The sequence below is a fragment of the Tursiops truncatus genome, chromosome 9, assembly GCF_011762595.2.
Source record: "Tursiops truncatus isolate mTurTru1 chromosome 9, mTurTru1.mat.Y, whole genome shotgun sequence".
Taxonomy (NCBI): domain Eukaryota; kingdom Metazoa; phylum Chordata; class Mammalia; order Artiodactyla; family Delphinidae; genus Tursiops; species Tursiops truncatus.
Genome location: NC_047042.1, coordinates 103,382,843 through 103,407,965, shown reverse-complemented (window position 1 = coordinate 103,407,965; position 25,123 = coordinate 103,382,843). Strand labels below are relative to the sequence as shown.

At 46.9% G+C, this 25,123-nt stretch overlaps 2 long non-coding RNA genes across 2 annotated transcripts in view; one reads left to right on the top strand and one right to left on the bottom strand.

The window, feature by feature from the left end:
* The window catches only part of LOC141279491 (uncharacterized), a 203,178-nt gene that overhangs the window by 144,663 nt on the left and 33,392 nt on the right, over positions 1 to 25,123 (top strand). The gene's annotated exons all lie outside the window — the stretch shown is intronic.
* Positions 22,460 to 23,226, bottom strand: LOC141279490 (uncharacterized). Its single transcript, XR_012333763.1, has 3 exons — positions 23,186 to 23,226; positions 23,013 to 23,097; positions 22,460 to 22,567 (listed from the first exon to the last, which is right to left on the bottom strand). It is a non-coding gene; the product is annotated as an uncharacterized lncRNA (long non-coding RNA).

Here is a 25,123-nt window from a genome sequence, read left to right as displayed (position 1 = left end):
GCCTTATTTCAGTGAGCTTCACATGCTCCACTCTCATCCATGTTGTTGCCTGTACAGCAGGATTTCTTTCCTTTTAAAGGCTGAGTAATAGCCCATTGTATACGTACAGCACGTTCTCTTTATTCATTAATTCATCGACGGGCATTTAGGTTGTTTCCGTATCTTGGCTGCTGTGAATAGTGCTGCAATGAACACGGGAGAGCAGATGACTTTTTAGGATCCCAGTGTCAGTTCTTTTGGGTGACTATCCGGAAGTGGGATTGCTGGATCCTGTGGCAGCTCTGTTTTTAAATTGTCGAGGAACCGCCACACCGTTCTCCACGGTGACTGTGCCCTTTTGCATTCCCGCCAGCAGTGTTTGAGTGTTGTCTTTTCTCCACACTCTTGCCAACCCTTCTGCCTTGTTTTCTGTGTTCTGACCAGCAGATGCATCTCACCCTTCCCTGCACTTTCTGTTCCCCGGGTCAGCTCTCTTCCCTGTTTCTTTGTGCTGTTAATTTCCTTTCCTCCTTTGAGTCACTTTCTCAGGAAGGACTTTTCTGAAACCCTGTCTGTCATGGTCTCCACCCCTTCTTTGTCTTTGATATCTACGACAATACCTCTAGCAAAGTATTCCCAGCCTGATTCCTAGAAAGGATTCAACGAATATGTTTTGGATGAACTAGTTAATCAAACATTTTGCACTTCGAAGTTGAAATAGGTTCTGTTATTAGCTGTATGGATGGCCTCGCTGTAGATTCTGAGATCACGGGCTGGTTGATTCTCTACAGGGGCGTCCAAGGACTTGTAATTCTTCATTTGAAACGTTAATAATAATAAAAAATAGTTTAATCTTCATTGCCAGAGGTGGCAGGCAAGGGGATAGTCCTCATGATGAAGTGGTGGATACCTTAAGTAGTCACTGCTTGGACAGAAATCTGTCTTTGCAATGGACAAGCTTAAATTGTAGGTAGCCATTTATATTAATGGAATTCAAGGATAAGTATATTAAATAAACTGGCCTGCAGCTCCCTGGGATGACACTGCTGGGGCTCCTAGATCAATGGAGAGACAGGAAAACAAACTTCTACACAGTATTTGGATCACTTGGCCAGGGCTTGAATTTCGAGAAAGGCTTGGTAGGATTCCTTTTGCAGCCACAGCTCTCTAAGTGCAGGGCTGCCTCGGCCCCCACTGTGAGCGTTCTGGGTGAAACCCAAGTGTCTGGACGTCCATCTGAGTCGGTCCATGGGGATTCTGCGAGGCAGGAGAGAAATTTTAAGAAAAGATTATCTTTAGCTACCAGTAGATCACAGACGTCTATCTCAGCGTTAGTGGAATTCATAGCCAGCTGACGTTTGCTGTTGTTGGTTAAGGCCTGTGTTTCTTACAGTGTAATTCTTGACTGAATGAAACCACTTAGTTGACGCATCCATGTTGGTCCAAAGCTGCTTAGGTTTTTGGATAAGTTGAAGTTTTATTGTACCACTACTAGTAGATGGATGAAGAGGACCTGTGAGCATTCGAGTTCTACTTGTTCAATTCGGGGAGCAGGGATTGCCAGGGATGGGGAGGATATTGTGATCTGTAAAGTTCGGGCAAGGCTCTTGGGTATCTAGCCTAAGATTAATAAGGAAAGTGGAGGCTGTGTAATAAAATGAGCACAGACTAATTTTTCAGAGATCTGGGCTCCAATTCTAGGTCCACCCAGGTTTTGTTACCCTGGACCCATCACCCATCATGTGTATGATTAATTTCTTTGTCTACAAATTGAAGATGTTTGATAGACAGCCTCATAGTCATAAATAGACCCAAAGCTGCCAAACGCTGTCGTATCTCAGCTTCACGTTTGACACTGAGCTTCCTGGAATGCAAGATAAAAATGAAGACAGGGTGAGAATCAAAATTCCCCTCACCAGAAAGGAAGAAACAGTTGAGTTCCTGGGGAGAAACAAACCTTTTCCGAGAACTGGATGTGAAAAATAGTTACCCTGGACTTTTTGTGTCAGGCCCTGAGGGTTAGCTCTCAGCATCCTCCACCACAAATGCAGCGAGAAGTTTCTTAATTATTTATACCCTTACTTGCTCTGCGAAGGATTTGGAGCGACAGTTTTCATAAAGCAGTTTCTTGTAGTGACCCTTGGAAAAACACACCGCTCTGGGAGCCGGGTCTGTGAGACACCAAGTGGCAAGGCCCAAACACCCCATCTTCTGGGGCCCGAGTCCTCGGAGGGGAAAATCCTGCTCCCCCCGCCCCCCGACCCCGTGGGGTGACCTGTGACTCACAGACAAAGTGGAATTATAAAGTGCTAAAAAATGTCCCTGGTCACTATTGTTTATCCACTAAGTTGTGACACAACAACAAAAATAATATGAAAACTGTCTTACGACTTTTCCTACAAATACCTACTTCTTGAGTTTTATGAAAAGAGATGAAGACGTGACAAATCTTGCCACAGTTCCTGAAGCCACTGAGAGAACCAAAAGTGTGGCCTTCCCTTCCCACCACTTCCTATTATTGATCCTGGGAATTCCGTGCAGAATGCCAGGATCCGGAATCCCAGGGACTGTCTCTGCTGAAATGAGACTGGGAGCATACTTCCCCGATATTCCACTTATTGTCACTTTCTACGTTTGAAGAAGGGAGAAGATTCTATTTACGATATTTTATTTTCAAGGTCTGTGATCAGGATGTAACTCCCTCTAGGAAGTAAGCATCAGGACGGCAGGGTTATTTGTTCCGTGTTCTCGTCAGCACATAGAACAGAGCTCCGTCAATGCTTGTAGGACAAGCGAGTGACGAAGTCTGTAACGCAGAGGAAACACCAGTGGAGTATTTGAGACAAGGGTCGTCAGAGACCTGTGATTAGCATTATTTGAGAGCAGAAATGCCAAGGTGAAAACCAAAGGAAATGGTGAAGGGGTAACTTACTTAAATCCTACCTGGGGCCCCCAGAAAGCTGGTACCACACAGGTACTGACACCTGGGGTTAATATTACTTCCCAGTTTTGCAGGAATACCGTCATAAAATTTTAACGTTTTGGTAAATGTCTCAGGAAGACTGTCTTTACAAGTATGGAAACTTAAAATTCATGCTTTTGTAAAAACCATTTCAGTCCTTCAGGTGCCGCTTTGGGTGACGGGTGAGTGACCGTTCGCCCAATGTTTTGTCACCGATTTAGCTCGACGCCAGTGGCCTCGGGTGTGACTGCCACCCCTTCCTAGCTCCGGCCAGCGTCTGGCGGGGACAGTGAGTTGGTGCTGACGCCAGGCGCCACCCCTCTTCAGATTCAGCCCCAAGTCTGCCTCAGTGGCTGCATCCGAGACCTCTGTAGGGAACGGGATGCTTTTCGGAGTGACATTTCTGTCGAGCTCTGCCTGCAGGAGCACCTGTGGGTGGGGACCCGTGTGTGTGCCGTCGGCCCTGCGTCGAGGCAGCTGTCGCCCGCTGTCAGGAGGCTGTGTCCCAGGCCCACCTGTCCCCACCGAGTGTCATCTTGGCCTGTCTGCTCAGTCCAGACCTCAGTTTCCCGGCCTGCAGCCCGGCAGTAAGTGGGGCGTCACGCAAACAGTCCGTGTGCTGAAGGCTGCGTTTCTCAAGCCTTCCCAGAGGCTCGTTGCTGCGTGGTGAACTCAGATCGCACGCGTTTGGGAAACATTTGGCTAAACGCAGCGAAGTCGCAGGCCGTCCCGGAAACGGCAGCCTGTTCACGCGTGTCCTGACTCCGAAGGAGGACTAGTTCCTGTCCCCAGCACATCTGCCAGGGGGCCTCATCTCCCCGATGCCGGTGGTGCTGACACCTGCGAGCCTGCTCGTCTCAGGCACCCCGTTGGCTTCGATGTTCGCACGTGTGCGGCGAGGCCGTTCCGCTTCTCAGGGGTGAACAGCTTTGCACGGCCAGCCACTCTTGGTGAGTTTCTTCCCACCCCGGGCACGTTTGGGAAGAGCTGGTCTACACCGTGTGCTGCGCTTGTGGTGACGCGTGAGGGCCGAGCGTCAGGCTTTCTGCTCTGAGGGGCACTCAGTTTGCTCCCTTTGCTCCCGTCAGGGTCTTCAAGGTGGGGATCGCGTGACCGAATGGTCTCGCACGGGCCGTTTCCTGGGGGTAGGCTTGTCCATGAGGGGGTGGGCTCGCGCGTGTGCGGCGTCCGGGACTGGCCCTGCCATCCAGGGATGCTGGCCGTGGCTCCTGGGGGTTTCTAGACAACTGAGAGCCAGCAGATGGGATTTGCATTTGGCCTTCTGGGTGAGTGTGGCCCTTCCATGATGGGTGCTGTCCAGGCGTGACCGCAGGTGGCACCTTTGTGGCTCCGTTACCAGCTGGTCTGGAGGCTGTTCTACACAGAGTGGAGGTGATGGGCACCGACGTTCCCTGTAGATGCAGTGGGGCCCGTGGACGCACCCCTGTCCACTTTCTTGGGAGATTCTGAACTGCTCAGTGCCTTGGACCTGGGGCTGTCTGCGTGGGCCAGAGCCACCTGGGGAGACGTCACGGCCTCGTCATCTCCAGCTTGCTGTCTCGACACAGATGAGCCCCCATGTGAGCTCCCGAGGGCTTCTCCGCTGCCCCCTCCCTCGGCCTGTCCCTGGGGACACCAGGCACACGGGAGGTGCCCTCTGTGGGGAGCAGGGGAGCAGGGCAGGGGAGGTCCTCTCTCAGCAGCCCAGATGGGAGGTCATGGCGGCTCCTTGCTACGTCCAGTGATGGAGAGAGGATTGCGTCCGGGCCAGTGTGTGCCCGATGGCCGGGCAGCGCCGGGTTTGGACCAAGTTCCTTCCCACCGTAGCTACGTGGGCCTCCCTGTAGGTCAGCCCTTGGCCCTGGTTCTGAACTCGGGTCCCGCAGGGCGTAGCCTTTCTGCCTGAAGGGCCTTCAGAGTCGAGAACTTGGTCATCGTGCCTGCCTTGGTTTGTGCTGGTTTGAATTTTCCACACTATTAACATTTACAGCTTCCTCACCAGTGTTATATATTTTTTTAAAGACTCAGTATTTTTAGAGCAGTGTTAGGGTCCCAGCAAAATTGAAAGGAATGTACAGCAGTTCCCGCCTGCCACGGCCAAGCCTCCCCACCACCAGCATCCCCTCCGGATGGTCCATTTGCTACAGTCAGTGGAGCCGTACGGACACGTGGTTGCCACTCGGAGCCTGTTTGCGTCAGGGTCACTCTTGGTGCTGCACGGTCTGCGGGTTTGGACCAGCGTGGGATGACCTGTGTCCACCACTGCGGCATCATATGGAGCTGTTTGCGTCAGGGTCACTCTTGGTGCCGCACGGTCTGCGGGTTTGGACCAGTGTGGGATGACCTGTGTCCACCACCGTGGCATCATACGGAGTATTTTCCCTGCTCTAGAACTCCGCGTTGTTCTTACAGCACGGCTTCAAAACCCCTGGATAGCTCAGTGACCTCCTTTGCACTTTCGACGCTGACACTGTTGCACTGTCTGGACCAAACGGGGCTCCTGGTGGAGGTGGCCAGTGACAGCCCCGGGGCCATGCCTGTCCTGGTCTGCACAGAGCAGTGCGTGCGTACACGCCAGCCAGCCGCTTCTTTGCGGCCACTCTGTATCCTGCTTTGTCCATGGATCCGCTCAGCCCACGTTTGTTAAGTGCCTCATGCGTGTTAGTTGCTGAGGATTTGATGCTAAGCAGAAAAAGCCCAGCCTCGAGGTGAAGGAAGGTTCCAGTCTGTCATCTAATGGACCATGTTTAAATGCTGTCATTCAAAATCTTCTCAGTTGGTATTGTTATTTTTTTAAACACAAACTGCTATCCTCAGTTTTTCCTAATTCTGCAGTTGAGCTTTTGAAGTAGAGGACTTTTTATATGCAGTTAGTTTCAGCTGTTTAGCTCTTTTCTTTTAAAGCCTGTCAAGTATTTATAACTTACGTATTGTATCTCCTCAGTTTTTTCACGTGGACACTTGATGGAGACAGTTTCTAAGAGTTTCCTCAGATTGTTGGTGCAGGTGTCCATCCGGACAGGGTCACCTCCAGAGCCCTGTGTCAGGCCACTGGAGACTTCCTTCCAAGAGGACGTTAGTCAACACGGGACTCTTTCACATGGTTCAGTCCAGTATTTACGTATTGTATGGGATTTCTTCCCAGGAGCTTGGTTTAGAGTAGGAATTGATCTGATGGTGGTTTACTATAGTTAGAAGCCCAGTTTTTTGTGCAAATTGCTCTTCTGGTTAGTATATTGTGATAAGATTTCGGTCTAATCAGTGGTCCTCTTAAGCGTCTTTCAATAAATATACCGTGTTTTGCTCAAGAAAGAGGAGGGAGGCTGTGCTCACTGTTAATGGCCATGAAGGCGGTGACTTTTGCTCTCTCCCTGCAAAGCCCTCCCTCCTTTCATACAGTCTGAAGTTTGTAGGAAACCAGAAATCCTTAAATGTGGCATGTTGAGAAACCAGAATTAGGTGTCCGAAGCGGGGTTCTCTTATACGAGATTAATTCCAAAGATGCAGATGTTAATGGGGAAACGAAATCACTGAGACAAAGTTTAGATACTTTCCAGTTACAACTGAGCTGGGGAAGTGAAGACCTGGGTGCAGTGTGAAGGCACGCGATCTGTGCAGTTTCGCAGCCTCAGGGCTGGATTTGGGAACACGCCCAGGGAAGCTAGTAGGGAATTGAAAATGATTTCAGGGTCTGACAAGGCCCCACCTTGTTGGGTCTGCGTGGCTGGGCCTTGGACCAGGAGCAGCTCAGACAATGAGACTGGCTCATACGTTTCTTAATGAAAAGCGTTCAGCTGAACAGAAGTACAGACGCACGACGTTCTCACCTTGCCTGACCTGTGTGTGTATACAGCCCTGAACTGCACGGCTTCCTTTTCTGAGCTGACTTCCAAGGCTGTGTGCACGTGAGGGACGGGGGGAAGGGAGCAGAAAAAGTACTCACAAGCCTGGAGCGAGGCCCTCGGTGGGGCTGAGTCTTATATTTTAGAGGTAAAGAGGCTCTCATGTATTTTCCCCCCAGCTTTAGTTGAGAATTACGGCTGCACAGTTTGCCAGAAGTAGTATTACTCTGCATTAAGGTTAACTTATAGCTCAGAGGTGACCTTTGAGCTTTATAATAGGTATATTCTTGCAGAGTCGCTCCCTCCGGACCAGTTGCTCTTTGCACTGTTCGTTTCCTTCACTAACATGATGATATTTACAATCATATATTTATTTATGTGTTTACTTTGTTCATCTTTCTTCCCCATTAGACTATGAAGTTCTTTTTCTTTTTTAAATATTTATGTATTTACTTATGTGGCTGTGCTCTGTCCTAGTTGCGTCAGGCAGGATCTAGTTCCCCAGGGATGGAACCCACTCCCTCTGCATTGTAAGAGCGGAGTCTTACCCACTGGACCACCAGGGAAGTCCCTAGACTGTGAATTTCTTGATATCAGGGATTATCCCTTGTTTCATATGTCTTGGCCCCCAGCAGAGGGGCTGACACGTAGTAGGCACTTAGCTTTAAAAAAGATATATAAACATGTATCTTTTATTTTATTTTTTACTTATTTATTTTTTTGTGGTACGCAGGCCTCCCACTGCTGTGGCCTCTCCCGTTGCGGAGCACAGGCTCCGGACACGCAGGCTCAGTGGCCTGGCTCACGGGCCCAGCCGCTCCGCGGCATGTGGGATCCTCCCGGACCGGGGCACGAACCCGCGTCCCCTGCATCGGCAGGCGGACTCTCAACCACTGCGCCACCAGGGAAGCCCCAATTTTTTTTAAATTAATTTTTTTTGGCCTATCGTTGCTTTACAGTGTTGTGTTAGTTTCTTCTGTACAGCAAAGTGAATCATTTATACGTGCACATATATCCCCTCTTGTTTTAGATTTCCTTCCCATTTGGATCACCACAGAGCACTGAGTAGAGTTCCCTGTGCTGTGGCGTAGGTTCTCATTAGCTAGCTATTTTATACATAGTAGAGCATATATGTCAGTCCCAACCTCCCAGTTCATCCCACCCTCCCTTCCCCCCTTGGTATCCATAAGTTTGTTCTCTACATCTGTGTCTCTGTTTCTGCTTTGCAAATAAGTAGGCCCTTAACTTTAAGCCAAAGTTGAAATTAAAGTCATGTGAAGATCTGAAGTTTAAACTTCTTGTCCTGTCTCCAAAATGATGCCAAGAAGTCATCCTTATGTATCACGTGGGTGGCTGGATTGGGTCCTCTTTAGGTCCCTACACTGGATAGTCTAAAGCCAGCATGAGTTCAGGACTTAGGACCTCGCTTGTGGTCCTCGGTCTTGTGGAGACCACAGGAGAAGACGGGGTCCCATCAGGAAGGAGCTGTGGTCTAGTTTTGAAGGGTCCAGATCTACTCCTACAAACTGATGAGTGACCATTACTAGACAGTGCACGCCCACCAGGACAGCAGGACTTGAGGAGAGAGAAGAGATCATTTTGACTTGGAGCCTTGATTCCAGGTTTTGGAGAGACGGTTGGTTATAAACCGGTCTCAGACAAGCCCGATTTCCGGGCGTGTGCCCAAGTCACCCTCCTTGTCAGTTGTCTTCAGACGGCTTGCAGAAGGCACGCAGTGAAGGGCGTGTTGACAGGGTTTAGGTGCACTCGGTCGGGAGGGTGGGACCACGTAGGAAAGGAGCCACACGCTCCGTGTGTTCAGATCAGCTGCGGCCCTGCTGGCAGTGCTTGGCTCACTGCCCAGCTTTGGGCCCCCCTTTCGAAGAAGAATAAACGTGGATCACAGGAGCAGACAGTCCTTTGAACTTCAGCTTCGTATTTCTGTGCTTCCCTCACGAGCCCAGGACAATATGGCTTTAGTGACAGATAGTGGCTGCTCGGTGCCCACGGGTCCCTGGGGGGACTTTTTAGCTCGTGCATTTGCCTGGGGCCATCATGGTCTATGCTCCAGAGCCCGTGGGAGGCCCTGCTGGCCCACCTGCCTTACACACAGACTTGACTTCCTGGAGCATCATGTCGTCATAGGTCCTGAGTCTCCGGGCAGCAGTGGCTGGCGTGTCACACACACACATACAGACACCTAGACAGGATTCCCCAACTCTCTCTTCATTTCTATCAGAATCTTCATTCCTACTGAAATGTTTATACTATGTTTTGTGGCCGTGGCTGCATCTTCTGATTAGCTGCACCTAAACCAGACAGACTGGGATTGATTGAAATTTGGAAAGACCAGAACTGACGGTGGCTGGAGAGGCTGGCAGGTAAGCAGCTTCGAGGAGGTCAGTCGCAGATAGAAGGACAGTCACTGGGCTGCCTTAGCCCCGGGAGGATTTGCAAGGATGCAGTAAGATTCCATCAGAGAGCGGACCAGCGGGCAGGTGCATGACAGAGCCAGGCAAGACCCCGTTACTAGGACTGGGGCTCCTGACAGGGGCGTGACATCAGGAGCAAGACACAGGAGGAGCCCGTCTCCCTGAGCCAAGCTGCCAGGCTGGCCCGGGCCGGGTCGTGAGCCCCAGGCAGTCTGTGCTAAGCCAGGTGGGGTCAGACTGTCCCAGTTCCCTGGGCTGCAGGTGGGGTCCACGTGGCTGCAGCCAGGAAGGAAGTGCATTAGGGCCAGAGGACACCATGTCCCCAGTGTTAGTGACGAGAATCAAAGTGTTAGCGGCTTTAGGCGCATTTGCAGTTCAAAAGGGAATGGCTTTTAAGTTAAAGGGATAAATCCAGGGGCAGAGGAGGCTGTTTTGGATGGTGTGGTGTCCCCCACCTAGGGCCCGTAACAGGGTCTCATTCTGCCCAGTCACAGCGCTGCCCGACATTGGGGGCACAAATTCCTCTAAAGCATTGGTCCAAAATTACGGTCGCCTGCAAGTAAAAATGCTCACCCTGGTCCGGTTTTTGTGAAGTCGGTGAAATGAGCCTGTGCTCCCACAGTGGCAGTGGCTCCTTGTTCGTTGAGGGAATGATTATTAGTGAACACTGGGACAGTTCCCTTGTTCTAGGGGGACACGAATAATACAGAATATTCACAGGTTTGTCCTTTTATCGTTGAGGAGACATATGAAAAGTGAAAAGAAGACAACCAACGATTAGTCAGAGACTGGAGGTTTACGAAGCATCTACTGTGCTGTTCTAGGCACTCGGACACAAGAGAAAAGCATAAAGCACGTCCCTGGACTCTGCCCCTCTGGAGGAGGAGACAGGCAGGGAGCCAGGTGCGCACCGGCACCCGCTCACGCACGGGTGCAGCGGCTCGTCAGCTTGAGTCGGTGTATTCATTGCTTCGCCAGTTTCACAAATGTTTATTGAGCATCTGCTACGTACTGGGCATTGGGAACACAGCAGTGGACAAGCCAGGAAAATTCTCCTCCTGGAGCATTTGTTGTCATGTAATGAGGAAGACCATCAACGAAAGAATAAGTAAAAGGTGTGTTAGGTGCTGTTTAAAGTTAGGGTGTGTTTGGGAGGTGCGGGTGCAGTTTGAAACAGGCACTATTTTTCTGTGAAGTCAAAGATGAGGTTGTTACCTGAAAGCTTGGATTGAGAAAGGATTTCCGTCGAGAGGGTGAGGTAGGGAAGAGCCATCGATGAAAATACGAGAGGGACTGTCCCGGGGGAGCCGAGTAGGACTGTGGTGGCCCTGAGTATTCATCAGAGACCAGTGGTCGTACGTTTGGAATGGGTAGTGTTGGCCACCGTGAGGGCTTTTCTGCAGCCCCTTTCAGCCGCTCTGGGGCAGGTACAGCATAAGCAGAGAGTTGGACTCACCCCGAGTCAGGGATTTTCCAGGTGAGCACAATTTGAATTAATTAATTAAAAGAGAAGGACAAGAGAGGTGAGGGTATTAGTGAAAGTTGTGCTGAAGCTCGGACTCAAAGCTGGGAAAGGTGGGACTGGGGACACGCACAGGGGCAAGGGCCAACAAGCAGGTTGCAGAGTCGTGGAGCCTGAGAGCAGGAGGAGCGGGCGGACGGTAGGTGCCGAGGCTCGCGGACAGAATGTTTGAAGCTGAGACGCGGGAGGTGGCGCTGTCCTTGGTGACAGCGAGGTCTAGACTGTGACCTCTTGAGGGGGGTCTAGCGCTGGTGGAGGACGTGACGGTTAGAGCTAAGAGGGCCAAGGAAGTAAAAGTTCAGAATGTTAGGTGGATCATTTAAAGCAAGAATTCTTTGCTGGGGGGTTGCCTCTCTCCCCCACCCGCGCCCTGGGATGTCAGTAAAGTCTGGGGGCGTTTTTGGTCGTCAGCGCTGGGAGGTTGAAGCTAGGGATGCTGCTCGACAGCCCACAGGACCGCCTTCCAGCGAAGTACTGGCCCCAAATGTCAGCGTGCGTGGCTGCCAGAAGTCGTGGCCTCAGGTGGCACTGAAGTGCCCAGGCCTGAGTCTGGGGCCGTGGCAGGTGGGGAGGCCCGAGGTGGGTGTGGAGTCAACCTTGAAAGAGGGAGAGGGGCTGCAAGGGCAGGAAAGGATCACAAAGTTTGATCCTGAGTCCCTGAATCAGTCTTTTTTGCTTTTTTAAAGAAGAGAGGAGAGGAACTTCCCTGGTGGTCCAGTGGTCGAGAATCCACCTTCCAGGGGATGTGGGTTTGATCCCTGGTCGGGGAACTAAGATCCCTGTTGCCGTGGGGCAACTAAGCCCGTGCGCCACAACTACTGAGCTCGCACACCTCAACCAGAGCCCATGTGCCGCAAACTGCAGAGCCCACGTGCTCTGGAGCCCACGCGCCACAACTAGAGAGAGAAAACCCGCACGCCACAACTAGAGAGAATCCTGCGCTCCACAGTGGAGACCCTGTACCGCAATGAAAGATCCTGCATACTGCAGCTAAGACCCGACGCAGCCAAAAAATAAATAAATAAATAAAATAAATAAAATAAACATTTAAAAAAAAAAAGAGAGGAGAGCAGTTTGGAGGTGGCAGTGAGGGCAGGAGGGTTGCCTGAGGGGTGGGGCGTGAGCAGTCCAGGGGCCCAGCCGGGTGTGATCAGAGCAGGAAGACACGTCCAGGGCGGGTGGGGAGCCTGTGACGCTGAGGAGGACCCCCCCGGGGACGGGAGGGAAGAGGTTGGGAGGAGGGGTGGGCACGTGGGGTCAGACCCGAGGAGGCCCTGGGTCTCGGGGGAGAAGCACCCACTGGGACTTACCGTTAGAAAACGATGACTCGGGTGAAGCCAAAGCACGATGAGATGGGTCCCGAGATCTTGGAGGCTATGGGGATGGGGACCTCGGGCAGCTGGTTTATTCCCAGAGGACGGAGTGACCTCAGGCTCGGGGGTGGTCTCACCCCGCACAGAAGTGCTGTGTCAGCCTGCAGTAGACGATCCGATGGTGGCTTTGAGGGAGAATGCTTCCCCTCTGAACCAACTTTGAAAACCTGATGGACTTCTCATAACTGCCTCCACTGTTTCTCGTGAGCCACTTATGACATGCCTTTGGAGAAGACATTCTAATGTATACATATGTAGAATAGTGACTCTCTGGAATCCCTGAGCAGTGGGAAAAGCACGGTGGTGCTGGCAGAGGTAGGTGATGATGGCAAAACAGGTGTTTTTAAAGCTTTCTTAAAGTACTGAAGCACCAGACATTTAGAGGTCCTCAGGGCCCTCACTATTCCCTTAACTTTATTATATTTTAAAGACATTATTGTGAAACATACATAGGGAAAAGTGCATTAAGTGTGAACGTAATTCAATAGATAATTATGAACACAAACATGGGTATCCACCATCCCTCCCAGACTGCCTCCCTCCCCTCCCAAGTACTTTAGCATTTGTGGTTATAATTTCCTTGCTTTTCTTGATAGTTTCACCACCTCTATGTACATCCCTAAACCGTGTAGTATAAACAGGTCTGTTTTTCACTTTGCAGTAATTGGGTCACGAGGTCTCTATTCTTCATATCTTGCTTCTCTTGCCCACCATTATTTAGTGAAGCTCACCCATACATTGCATGCCATTATAGTTTGTTTACTTTCATTTCTGTATAGTTTTATTCTCATTTCTGTGTACTTTTCCGTTGTCTACACATAACGAAATATATTTATCCATCCTTCTGTTGATTGCTGTTTGGTTGTTTCTGGGTTTTGGCTAGTACACAGAAACGCTGCAGTGAACATTCTTTTACGTGGGTCTTGCTGCAAAACGCGTGAGGTTATTTAAGGAATAAATAAAGAATGGATTGTGGGATTGAAGAATCTCTACACATTCAACATTATAGGTTGAATATATATTTATTTCCCTAAATGCTGTAGCAGTTTTCACGTCCCAGCAGTGGTGAAAGTTTCAAATACTCCACGTGTCCCCAACACATCATATTGTCCATCTGGTGGTATTTCGTCTTGTTTCTTTTTCTTCTGTATTTTCCTGAATTGTTACTATATTATTTTCATCCAGATACACAGCAATGATAGCTAGCTTCCTTTTAAATCTCAGAATGAAATTTAAGCATTTTCCCCTCATTTTAAGTTTATATTACCCTACAGGGAAAAAAAGGAAGGCCCACCTTCTGTGAAGTGTGGACACTCTTCCATGATCGGCTGGGCCAGAAAGTGGTCAGCTCTCTCCCAAGTCTAGGCTCTAGGAAAGATACCGGGTTACCATACTGCTAATACAGTAGGGCAGTAAAAGGGGTGGCTGGTTCTAAGCCAGCTGAGGAAAGGCAGCAAGGAAGGGACATTTTGTTCCAGAAGCAGATTTTCTGAAGTTCGTCAGTTTTTTATTTTCCCAAGCGAATTTCAGGAGGGGAAACAATCTTACTACCAGCTTAATGCCTAGGGGAGGTGATTGTGGTCACCTTCTGAGGAGGGGAGTGGCAAGTTTAAATGAATTCTCAGGTGGTACTTTTCAATTTACTGCTCTGCTTGGCTCCAGAGTCCGAGAGAAACTCTCCATGTGCAATCCCGACACGGTCCGGTCAGCTGGGCTTCCTCAAAGTGCTGTAGGAACGTCTGCTGGGGAACTTAAGGTAGAGAACTATCTCAGGCTGGTTCAGGTCAGAGTTACCAGGTTTATCATAAGGCAAGACTCAAAATACAATGTGTGGAAGTTCAAGTTTGTGGTGATGGCAGAGTAGCTTATCCGATTAACTCTCCCACAGATAATCGTTACAAAAGCCGAACAAAATATACTAATAAAAACTTTTGATGTCAATGGAGGGAAACCGCTAACAGGCAGAAGCTGGAGAGGAGTCTGCTCTTAAAATGCAGGCCCCAGAGGTGGCAGAATTTTTGAGTTCACACCTCTTTGCCTCGGGGTCCTCCCCAGCCCCCAGTATGTGGTGAGGACAGCAGGAACCTGCAGGTTTCTGGGCTGAGGGACTCTCGGCTGGCAGATAGCTGGAAAGTTAGACGGGAAACGGTGAAGGAGAGGTGCCCCACACTGGTGTACACAGCCCACCCCGTCATCAGCTGGCTGCTAAACTGTGCTGTGTGTCGTGGGCCCCGCAGACACTGGTGCAAAAGAAGCATCTGGAATCCAATATAATTAAACGGAGATTTTATGGAGTTTGAGCCCTGCCAAATTAACTGCTTGCTGAAATAAAACTTGTATGCTCTCCAGAGGAGCATACAATAATCCAGCGACTCTACAGTGTTTCATCTGTAATGACTTGTGTTTAATAATAATTTTTAAAAAACTAGACACGTGAAGAAACAAGACAGTGTGACTCATACTTAAGAAAAAAGAAGTGGCAAATAACAACCAACCCCAAGTGAACCGTATGTTGCAGTGAGCATACAAACACTTTAAAGCACCTAAGTGTGGAAAAGAAAGGAAAATAAATGCATCATAGATAAATAGTTGGGAGCTGGTAAGTAGAAGGTATAAACCTTTAATATTCAGTAATGGAATTGAAATATTCACAGAGTTGACTTAACAGAAGAATGAAGATGGCAGAAGAATCAGTGAACTTGAAAATAGATCAATAGAAACGATCAATTCTGAAGAACAGAAAAAGCATTGAAGAAAATGAACAGTCTCCAAAGCCTATCATTAACTATCAAGTAGTCTAATATATCTGTAATTAGAGTCCCAAAAAAGACAAGAAAGATATTGGAACAGAAAAATATATTTGAAGAAGTAATAGTTAACAGCGTCCTGAATTTCATTAGAGACATCAAGTTACAAATCCCAGAAACTCAAAGATTCCAAGTAGGAATAAAAGAAAAGAAGAAAAAAAAAAAAACCCCAAACCACACATCAAGGCATATCATAGTAAAGTTGCTGAAATCCAAATATATGAAACTTGAAAAAGCAGTTAGTGAAAAATGGCATGTTACAGAAGGCAAACGACTATACTAATTACAGAGATTTCTTCCCAGAGACAATAGAGACCAGAGACAATGGAATGATGAGGCAGTGAGGGCTTCCCTGGTGGCGCAGTGGTTGAGAGTCCGCCTGCCGATGCAGGGGACACGGGTTCGTGCCCCGGTCCGGGAAGATCCCACGTGCCGCGGAGCGGCTGGGCCCGTGAGCCATGGCCGCTGAGCCTGCGCGTCCGGAGACTGCGCTCCGCGACGGGAGAGGTCACAACAGTGAGAGGCCTGCGTACCGCAAAAAAAAATAAAAATAAAAAAATGAGGTAGTGAAAAAAGTCTGTCAACCTAGAATTCTATATCCAGGAAACTAGTCTTCAACACAGAGCAAAGAGGCATTCCAGGCTGGGCTTCCCTGTTCAGGGGCCACTGGTAGAAGCTATAGAACACTTGAATATGATTAGTCTGAGATATATATATATATAGATATATATATATATATCTCACATTGTAAATAGATGTGTATTATATAAATAGATGTATGTTATGTGAATAGATGTATATTATATATACCTATATACCAATAATATAGGTGTATTATATAGGTGTATATTATATAGGTATATAATATATAGATATATAAGATAATATATAATATATATAAACAGACTTTGAGACAAAGCATACTAATGAAGGGCTATCAGCAAGACATAATCATGAACAATTTGTCTAAGCTTAGTAACAGAGATTCAAAATACCTGCACCAAAAAGTGGGAGAAGAGAGATAAATACACAATAGTAGAACTGCGTTGTCACTAATCTCTAAAGCAACTAGACAAAAAGAGTCAGTAAAGACAGAATCTCAGTTATAAATCATGATTATAAATCTATGTATTTATAAATGTATCCATTTAAATAATAAGTCTAAATTATAGGATCTAAGTGACTTAATTGAAATTTATGGAAACTCTACTCAACACTGCAGAATTTACATTATTTTCAAGCATACATGGAATGCTTATCACAATAATTCATATGCTGGACCATAAAACAACACTTAATCAACTTTAAAAGATTGAAATATTACAGAATGTGTCTTATGGCAACAGTGGAATTGCATTTGAAATCAATAAGAATAAGAGCTCCAGAAAAGCCCCAAATATTTTTATGTTAAATGATGAACTTAAGAAAAAATATATGTCAAAGAAGAAATCAGAATGAAAAAGAGGAGTAATTCAAACTGAATGAAAATAAAAATAGTACGTATCAAATTTTATGAAATGTAGTTAAAGCAGTGCTCAGAGGGAAATTTATAACTCCAAAATGCTTATTTTAGAAAGGGAGTGATTTAAATCAATGATCTAATTTTCCACTTCAAGAAACTAGAAAAAAAATGGGCACATGAAACCAAAAGTAACTGGAAGGAAATGATAGAGCAAGAAGCAGAAATAAATAAATCAGGAACAGCCCATAACAACTGGGAACATAACAATGCCCAACTAGGTCTTTTGAAAATGTTAATAAAATCCATAAACCCCTGGCAAAAATAGTTCAGCAAAAAAGAAAACATAAATGAATAATATCAGTAATGAAAGGAGGGAGATCATTACAGAACCTATAGGCATCAAAAGCATAATAAGGAAATATTATAAACAAGTTTATGTAATAAATTTGATAGATTCATTGTCAGTTTGTCAATAAATGAAAACTGAAACAGACAAATTTCTCAGCTTATCAAAAATGACACAAGGTGAAAGGAAAAATTCAAGTAAGTTTATATCTATTGAAGACCTTAAACTTCCTGTCAAAATAACTTCCCACAAAGAGAACTCTAGGCCCAGATGGCTTCACTGAAGAATTCTTTCAAATATATAAGGAAGAAAAATTACCAATCCTATAATCATCTTTTAGAAAATAAAGAAAGGAAAAATTTCAACTCATTTAATGAGGGCAGCATAATTGTGATACCCAAACCTGACAAAGGAGTCACAGAAAAAGAAAATTATAGACCAATATCTTTTAAGAACATCAATGCTGAAATCTTTAACAAAATGTTAGCACGTTGAATCCAACAACACATGAAAAGGATACATCATGACCAAGTGGGCTTTATCCTTGAATGTAAAGTTGGTTTAACGTTTGAAAATCATAGACCATAGAAATTGAAAATCATAGAAATTGAATAAAAAAATAAAGTAATTGGTTCATTTCCATAGACGCAGAAAAAGCATTTGGTAAAAATTAAGAGCTGTTCTAGACAGAAACTCTCAGGAAACTAGTTACAGAAGGGAACTTCCTCAATCTGATAAAAGGCATCTACTAGAACCTTCAGGGAACATAATACCTAATGTTGAGACACTGAATGCTTTTTTCTAAGATTGGGAACAAGGCAAGGTTACCTGTTATCATCACTTCCATTCAACTTTGTACTAGCGGTCCTACCCAGTGCAGAAAGATAAGAAGAAGAAATAGAGATGAAGAAGTAAAACTGCCCCGTCCCGGACAACCTGATTATTTACCCAGAAAATCCGAAGTTATTGACAACAACCACCACAACAGTAGCGTATTAGGACAAATATGTATGTTTAACAAAGTCTCAGGGTAAAGGGCAATGTTCAGAAATACAGTTGAATGTCTGTATATTAGCAGCAATCAGTTGAAAAGGAAAATAAAAAATTCACGTACAATAGCATCAAAAAAAGCATAAAATACTTAGAAATAAAGTTAACAAAAGACATACAACATATGTACACTGAAACTACAAAACTTTGCTGAGAGAAAATAGGGAGTACTTCAATAAATGAAGAGATGTATACCATGTTCATGAGAGGTTGCAAGGCTCAGTGTTGTTCAGCTGTCTCTCATCTCCAACTTGATCTATATTTTCAGCACAATCCCAATCTTATACCATAAAAATTTAAATAGTTGATTCTAACATTGGCATAGAAGCATAAGAAAGATAGACCAGCCCCAAAATTGTGAGAGAGCTTATGATACTTGACATCATGACTTATTAGAAAGTCCAGCAATCAAACATTATAGCTGTTTGATTCAATCAAACAATATTCAAAGGGAAAATTTTGATTAGACTTCATTTAAAAAAACTCCTTCCTGTTCATTAAAAATATAGCTTAAAAAAGGGAATGAGCAGATTTAGACTGGGAGAAAATATGCTCAATACCTATAAGGTGACAAAGGACTTGTACCAAGAATATAATTCTTATACTCAATAACAAAAAGAAAACAACTTATTTTTAAAAATAGGCAAAAGACTTGAACAGTCACTTCACCAAGGAAGATAGACACTGGTCAAACGAGCCCTTAAAGAAGCACTCAACATCGTAGTCATCAGAAAGATGCAAATTAAAATCACGAGGACACAACACGACATACTCATTAGCATGACTACGATTAAAAAAGAACAACTGGAATTCCAGTTTGTTTCTCGTTGGTAAGTAAAGTGGTAAAACCACTTTGGAAAATGTTTAACAGTTCCTTATAAAATTAAACATGTAACCTTTGATTTGGTAACTGCATTCATGTTTTTATAAAAAATAAAAAAATAAGGCTTCCCAGGTGGCGCAGTGGTTAAGAGTCCGCCTGCTAATGCAGGGGGCACGGGTTCGAGCCCTGGTCCGGGAAGATCCCATGTGCCGTGGAGCAACTAAGCCCGTGTGCCACAACTACTGAGCCTGCGCTCTAGAGCCCGCGAGCCACAGCTACTGAGACCGCATGCCACAACTACTGAAGCCTACATGCCTAGAGCCCGTGCTCCGCAGCAAGAGAAGCCACCACAATGAGAAGCCTGCGCACCGCAGCGAAGAGTAGCACCCGCTCGCCGCAACTAGAGAAAGCCTGTGTGCAGCAACAAAGACCCAATGCGGCCAAAAATAAAAAATAAATAAAACTTAAAACAACAACAACAACAAACCAACCAAACAAGAAAAGAAAACATACATCTGAAAGATTTGCATCCTTGTGTTCATAGAACTGCTCACGATTGTCAAAAACTGGAAACAACTCAAATGGCCACCAGGGGGTGAAAGGACAAGCAGATTGTGGTATATTCACCCAATGGGATGCCACTGGCCAACAAAGAGGAATAAACCATGGCCGAGTCAACCACGTGGATGACTCTCACAGACGTTAAGCTGAAAAAAGAAGCCACCCCCACCCCCTCCAACACAGCACATTCTGTATGTCTCCATTTGTGTGATGTCCACATCCTGGCTACACTAATGCATGGTGAGCTACGTTGGAACCCTGACTGATTACCTCTGGGAGGTGGGACAGGAGGCAGCCTTCTGACAAGGTGGAGGTGTTCTTTATCCTCATAGGGTGTGGGCTTCACAGGTGCATCAATCTGCCAACATTATTCAGCTAAGATTCGTGCGTTTCAGTATATTTAAATGTATGCCCCACAGAGCTGTTAACATGTGCTAAGAATTGAGCGGGGTCTTGAGAGCGGGTGGAGGTCAGTGAAACAAGGACGGTGGATGTTGGTAATTGTGGAACTGGGTGATGGGGTCTCGAGAGTCTGATACACAGTCCTGCGTGCGTGTCTGCAGTGGCCCAGGCAGGAGGTGGTGATGTCGCTGGCCTCCCAGTCTCCTTGTTCAGGTTTGATCGCTACCAGATCTTGGTGGTGGTGTTAAGGCAGGTCCTGGGAGGTACCCAGAGTGTGGGATCACGGCCTGTACCTGCACATGTGGGGCGCTGAGAGAGAAAGCCTCACAGTAGGCGGGGCAGCCCTGAGCACCCTGACAGAGAACCGTGGACGGACGTGTGGAACTTCTGCTCCACCTCCAGCTCTGGGCCAGCTCGCCGAGAAGCTTGCATCTCCAGGGACAATGTGGAGTCAAGGCAACATAGGTCCTGACGTAGGTGCTGAGTGAAGAGGAGGGTAGAGTTCCAGGCCTGCCGGCGTCCTGGAGCCGATGGGGTTTTAACAGTCCCCTTTCTACAGCCCCACACTCAGTCCATGCAAAAGGGAAAGAAACAGGCCCAAAGGTGCTGGGCGTCTATGCCCAGATGTCCGTATTGTGACCCGTGGATGTGGCATGTGGGGAAGCAGCGGGCAGTTTGATTGGCAGCAGCAGAGTGGCTGTGTACTGTCATTGCTGTGCATGCATCAGGAGCAAAGGCCGACCTCAGCTGCTGAGAAGGCGGCTGTTTGCCCCATTGTCTTTTTAAAAAGTTTTTACTGAATTATAGTTGATTTACAATGTCGTGTCAGTTTAAGATGTACAGCAGTCTTTCAGATATATATATGATATGTTCTTTTATATATATAGAGAGAGAGCTCATATATATATAGAGCTCACTGTGCTGTACAGAAGGTCCTTGTTGTTTATCTATGCTCCATTGTCTTTTGATTTCTAAAACTTCAGGGATGCTGACAGCCAGAGGGGCAATGCTATATAATAGGAAGAATCTCCGGTTCACAGTCTGGAGAATTGTGTTGGAGCTCCGCTCCACTGTTGATTAGCTAAGTTGTGGTTCTTTTTTACTGTACTTACCGATGCCATCATGACCCCAGTTGCTGACAGGACGTGATTTGTTAAGTTGACTCTTTGCGTTCACTGGGGTAATTGTTGAGTGTCTGTTGGGCAGCTGAAGAGATCGCCAAAGCCTCGTGGTGATCATTTTTGAAAACAGACTTTTATTGGCTAGAAAGTTCAGGTGATGAGTCTGCCTGTACACCGGACTCAGGTGGGCCCCAGGAGATCCTGCATCTGCACAAATCCGAGTTCAGAAACGTTCAGATAATTGACACTTGTCATTCTAACTCTCTGGGTCTTTGCTCAAGTCTGTCTCTGCTTGGCCTCTCTAATCCACTGTTCTCACCTGTATTCTGTTCTTTCTTAAATGCCAAGTTCAGATTCTGCCCCCTCTGTGCAGGCCTCACTGGTGATCTGGTGTAAAATAAATAATAATTATAGATATAATAAAACTACAGTAACACTTTAAAATGCACGTGAATGTGCCATTCTTCTTGGCCGTTCCTGTCTGTGATCTCTCCCCAGTTCTTCAAGGGATACATACCTTTTTGGTTGGAGGCCTGGGATTGTTCCAGCAGGAGTGGAAAGAAACAAAAGACGTTGACTGTCAACTGGTGATGTCCCAAATGGATTTTTATGATGTCAAAATAATCATGAATCCTAGGCTTTGTTAAGAAAGGAAATCTTTCCTAAGGTCCCTTATTCGCACTAACCTACTGAGAGCTAGGTCTGTGGGGAGGACTTCGTGTCCGAGGCAGAGAAAACCCAGGGCAGGTGGCAAGGAGGTGAACAGCTGACTCCTTCTGACCTTGTGGGAAGAAGAGAGAGAGGGGGTGATGGTGAGAGCAGGCAGAAGACGTTCCATCCTGACTCGTCCCCACAGAGCGAAGGTCACAGAAGGACGGTGTGGGGAGGAAAGGTCGAGAGCTGGGCGTCCACCGCACCCTCTCCTAGGAGGCCTGGTGCCGCGGCCCAGATGGGTCCTGCTGAAGCCATGCAGAGGTGCTGGCTGGGCCAGTGTGTGGGCAGAGGCCAGGGCTTGGGACAAAGGGGACCTGTTTGCCTGGGGATTCCATACCTGGGGTCTGACGGCAGCCCCTGGGCCCCTGACGGCACTGGTCACAGCTCAGCAGTGACCAGCCCAGCACGCAGGTTGGAGCATCTGTAGTACGGGGCCAGCAGTGGTCCAGAGAGGGCCCAAGCGACCAGCAGCCTTTCATTCGCGTCACCATCAGGTCACAGAAACCCCAGACACCTTGGCAATAAGATTTACGCCCAAGAGACAGTTAACACGGATCAGACTGAGGTGAGACGTCTCGGACTGTTTTAACCTGCTGTCCTCCTCTCACCCCTTCCCCGGCCGGAGCCCAGGCGCCCACCTCCCCCCACCTGCTCCTTCCCACAGGGATGAGCGGATTCCCAGGGAAGCGCAGCCGGAGCCTGATGTCGGTGTCGGCCTCCTCGGGATTCGGTTCGTGCTTGTTTACCCGCGTGTTCTCATCACGCCCCACGTTTCCCTGCAGGATGTGCAGGCTTCTCGGGGTGCGGTATTTTCCTGTGTCTAGTGGGCGCACCCCAGCAATTGGCATGATGCCGCACGAACAAATGCCCAGTGGTATAGTAGCTGATGGAAGCGCCGTGCAGGGACGTGGCTCAGCTCCGTGTGTCTGAGGGGTCTGCCCCGACCTGGACCCCGCTGCTCTCGCAGAAGCGCGGCCCTTTAAACCATGCCGGGTCTGTAGTTCTTCATACATTGTTCATCGTTTAATGAAGGACCAGTATTTGTCTTCAATGATGCTGATGTGCAGTGTGTCTCTCCTCGTTTTCGTGAAGCAGCTGATTTATTTAAATATTTCCAGGTGTCTTGTATTCTAAATATATCTCGGTGTCACATTTTAGATACGAAACACATCTGTGAAACAGAAACAGACTCACAGACGTAGAGAACAGACTTGTGGTTGCCAAGGAGGGGGGCCGTGGGGAGGGAAGGAGTGGGAGTTTGGGGTGAGCAGATGCGAGCTATCATACATGCGATGGACAGACGATGGGGTCCCACTGTACAGCACAGGGAACTATATTCAATATCCTGGGATAAACCATATGGAAAAGGATATGAAAAAGAATATATGTAGGTATAACTGAGTCACTTTGCGGTGCAGCAGAAGTTAAGCACAGCACTGTAAATCAACTATACGTCAATAAAATTTAAAAGATAACTAAATAAAAAAAAACCAAAATAGATCTCTGAAGCAAACCGCTGTCGCAGTATTCGATGACGTTTGAAATGGAGAGGCCATTTCAGTGAAATAGCTCGTGCATCCGTCTGCTGGAAAAGGCTCAGGGCTTTAAATGCTCACCCTTCTCAATGGAAAGTGGACCGTCATATCCAGAAGATGTCGGCATTCTTCTTTTGGAAGTCGAAGCCATTTCAGAGAGGCATTTCTGTAATTAAGAAATGAAATAAGCATGAGTGGGGCTCTTTCAGAGGTTCTAGGTACAATTAGAAGACACCTAATCGTCCATCACTCACCCTGATTAAAGCCATTGTCGCTGTGCCCTTCCTCGCCAGGGTGAGAAACAGGTGCTGGGCCCAGATGCAGCCGCACTGCTCCCCGCTGAGGCTCCTTGCCGAGGCCACGTTCACCACCAACCAGCGGGAAACAGCTGCTGGCCTGCGTCTGGGGGGCCCACCGCCTCCCATCCCCGGGACCTGCAGGAAAAAAGTTCCGGCATCCGGTATCACTTACCCAGGAGTGCGGATCCTCAACTTGCACTACGCAAGTTGAAACGCACCAAGTCACCCCTTCTTAAGTTACAACCCTTCAGAAAAGGAGACAAAAAATTTGAAATGTGTTCACCGGAACAAAAATGGTCCCTTTAAAAATTTATTTGCAGCTGTGCCCAGATATGATGGGTTTATCACATCACCGTGGGGCTGGTGAACACCGCACCCTGTAGAGAGCCAGACACGCCCTCGCTGGGCGCATCACTTCGTGGCAGGGCTTCTGTCAAAGCCCCATAAACTGAATCACCGACCACAGGCGAGCCTCTGTGTTTTACATGGCGCCTTGGTCCTTGTTTTTCCACCTGTTAAAATGAAAGATTCTTGGAATGTCATAGGTGTAAGATTTGTTTATGATGCAAATAGAAAGATGCCCTTTCACCTCTCAACGGCTTTGATGTCGCGATACAGAGCTTTTAGTGCCACCCCCTCCCAGACATGCACCCAAGGTGTCATCTGGTCCACAAACTTGGGCGCCCAGTATAAATACGCGGGAACCAATTACAAGACATTTCTGCCTTCAGTACTTTTTATGAGGAATTTGTCCACTTCTAAATTAAGAGAAAGATGAAAAGAGTTTGTTGATACGTTTTTCTTGAAGGTTTTAGAATTAAGGGAAGCTTGTTAAGATGGGAAAATAAAAGCACCTCAGCGTTTATTTACTACTCAGACTTTACGGTGGTCAAGCCTTCAGTAATCTGGGGTACCTACCTGAGTAGTCCTCCGCCGCATGTAGGCATCTCTGCACATAGAAATGTGAGTTTCTTTCTCTTCGGTTTGGATAAGACAGGTATTTCTCATTTTAATAACTATTGAATTAAGAAGCCTGGTTTTTCTCTCTGCCACAGTCTTGGGTTTTAACTTTGGTTAGAATCTCCCCAAATTTTAAAAGTGTAGGTGCCTGGACCCCACCCCAGTCTACTTAACTGAAAAAAAATCTCTCAGGCCTGGGCTTGGGATGGCCTTTTCTAAGGCTCCTGGGTCAACCTAATGTATAACCAGGACAGGTCCACTGAGTCCCATTATGTTTTAATGTTATTTTATTCATTTAAAAATATGCTCATTATTCAAATACATGTGAGCACATAAGCATCAAGAAACCTGAATTTCCCAAGCTAGAAAAATTGGAAACAGCAGCTGTTATATGCGCTTTCGTTCATTAGAGAAACTTTGAATAAGAAACTCAAAGTTGTGTGAAAACTGTATACATACACTGAAATGTACTTCAGTCTCTGTTGAAATGGCTGGTAACATGTATGACCAAAAGAAGGATTTTTAGAGAGAGAATATCGCAAGACAGACAGAATTCCGAGACTGGGCAAAACCCGTAACATTCAAACTCCCAGGAAATCTGCTCTCCAACTTTCTTCTCATTCATTTTAAAAATCTAGAAATAATCTTCTTTAAATGTTCGTTTCTCCAGGATTCGAATAGGCAGGAAGCTCACGCAGCTATAGTTAAAGTCTCAGTTATCGAAAATAATGCCGGGACTAGAACACCCGAAACGGGTGTCCCACGGCTACTTTGGGGGTCAGGAGAGACGTAAGCTTCTCCCTCAAACTTGCTGAATTTGTGAGATCACAGACCTTTCTCTCCAGACTGCTGCCCCCGCACACACCGCGCCAGACCCAAGAGGAGTCTTTTAGATCATTTTCGAATGATGCAGTTACATCGTTGGGTGTAATT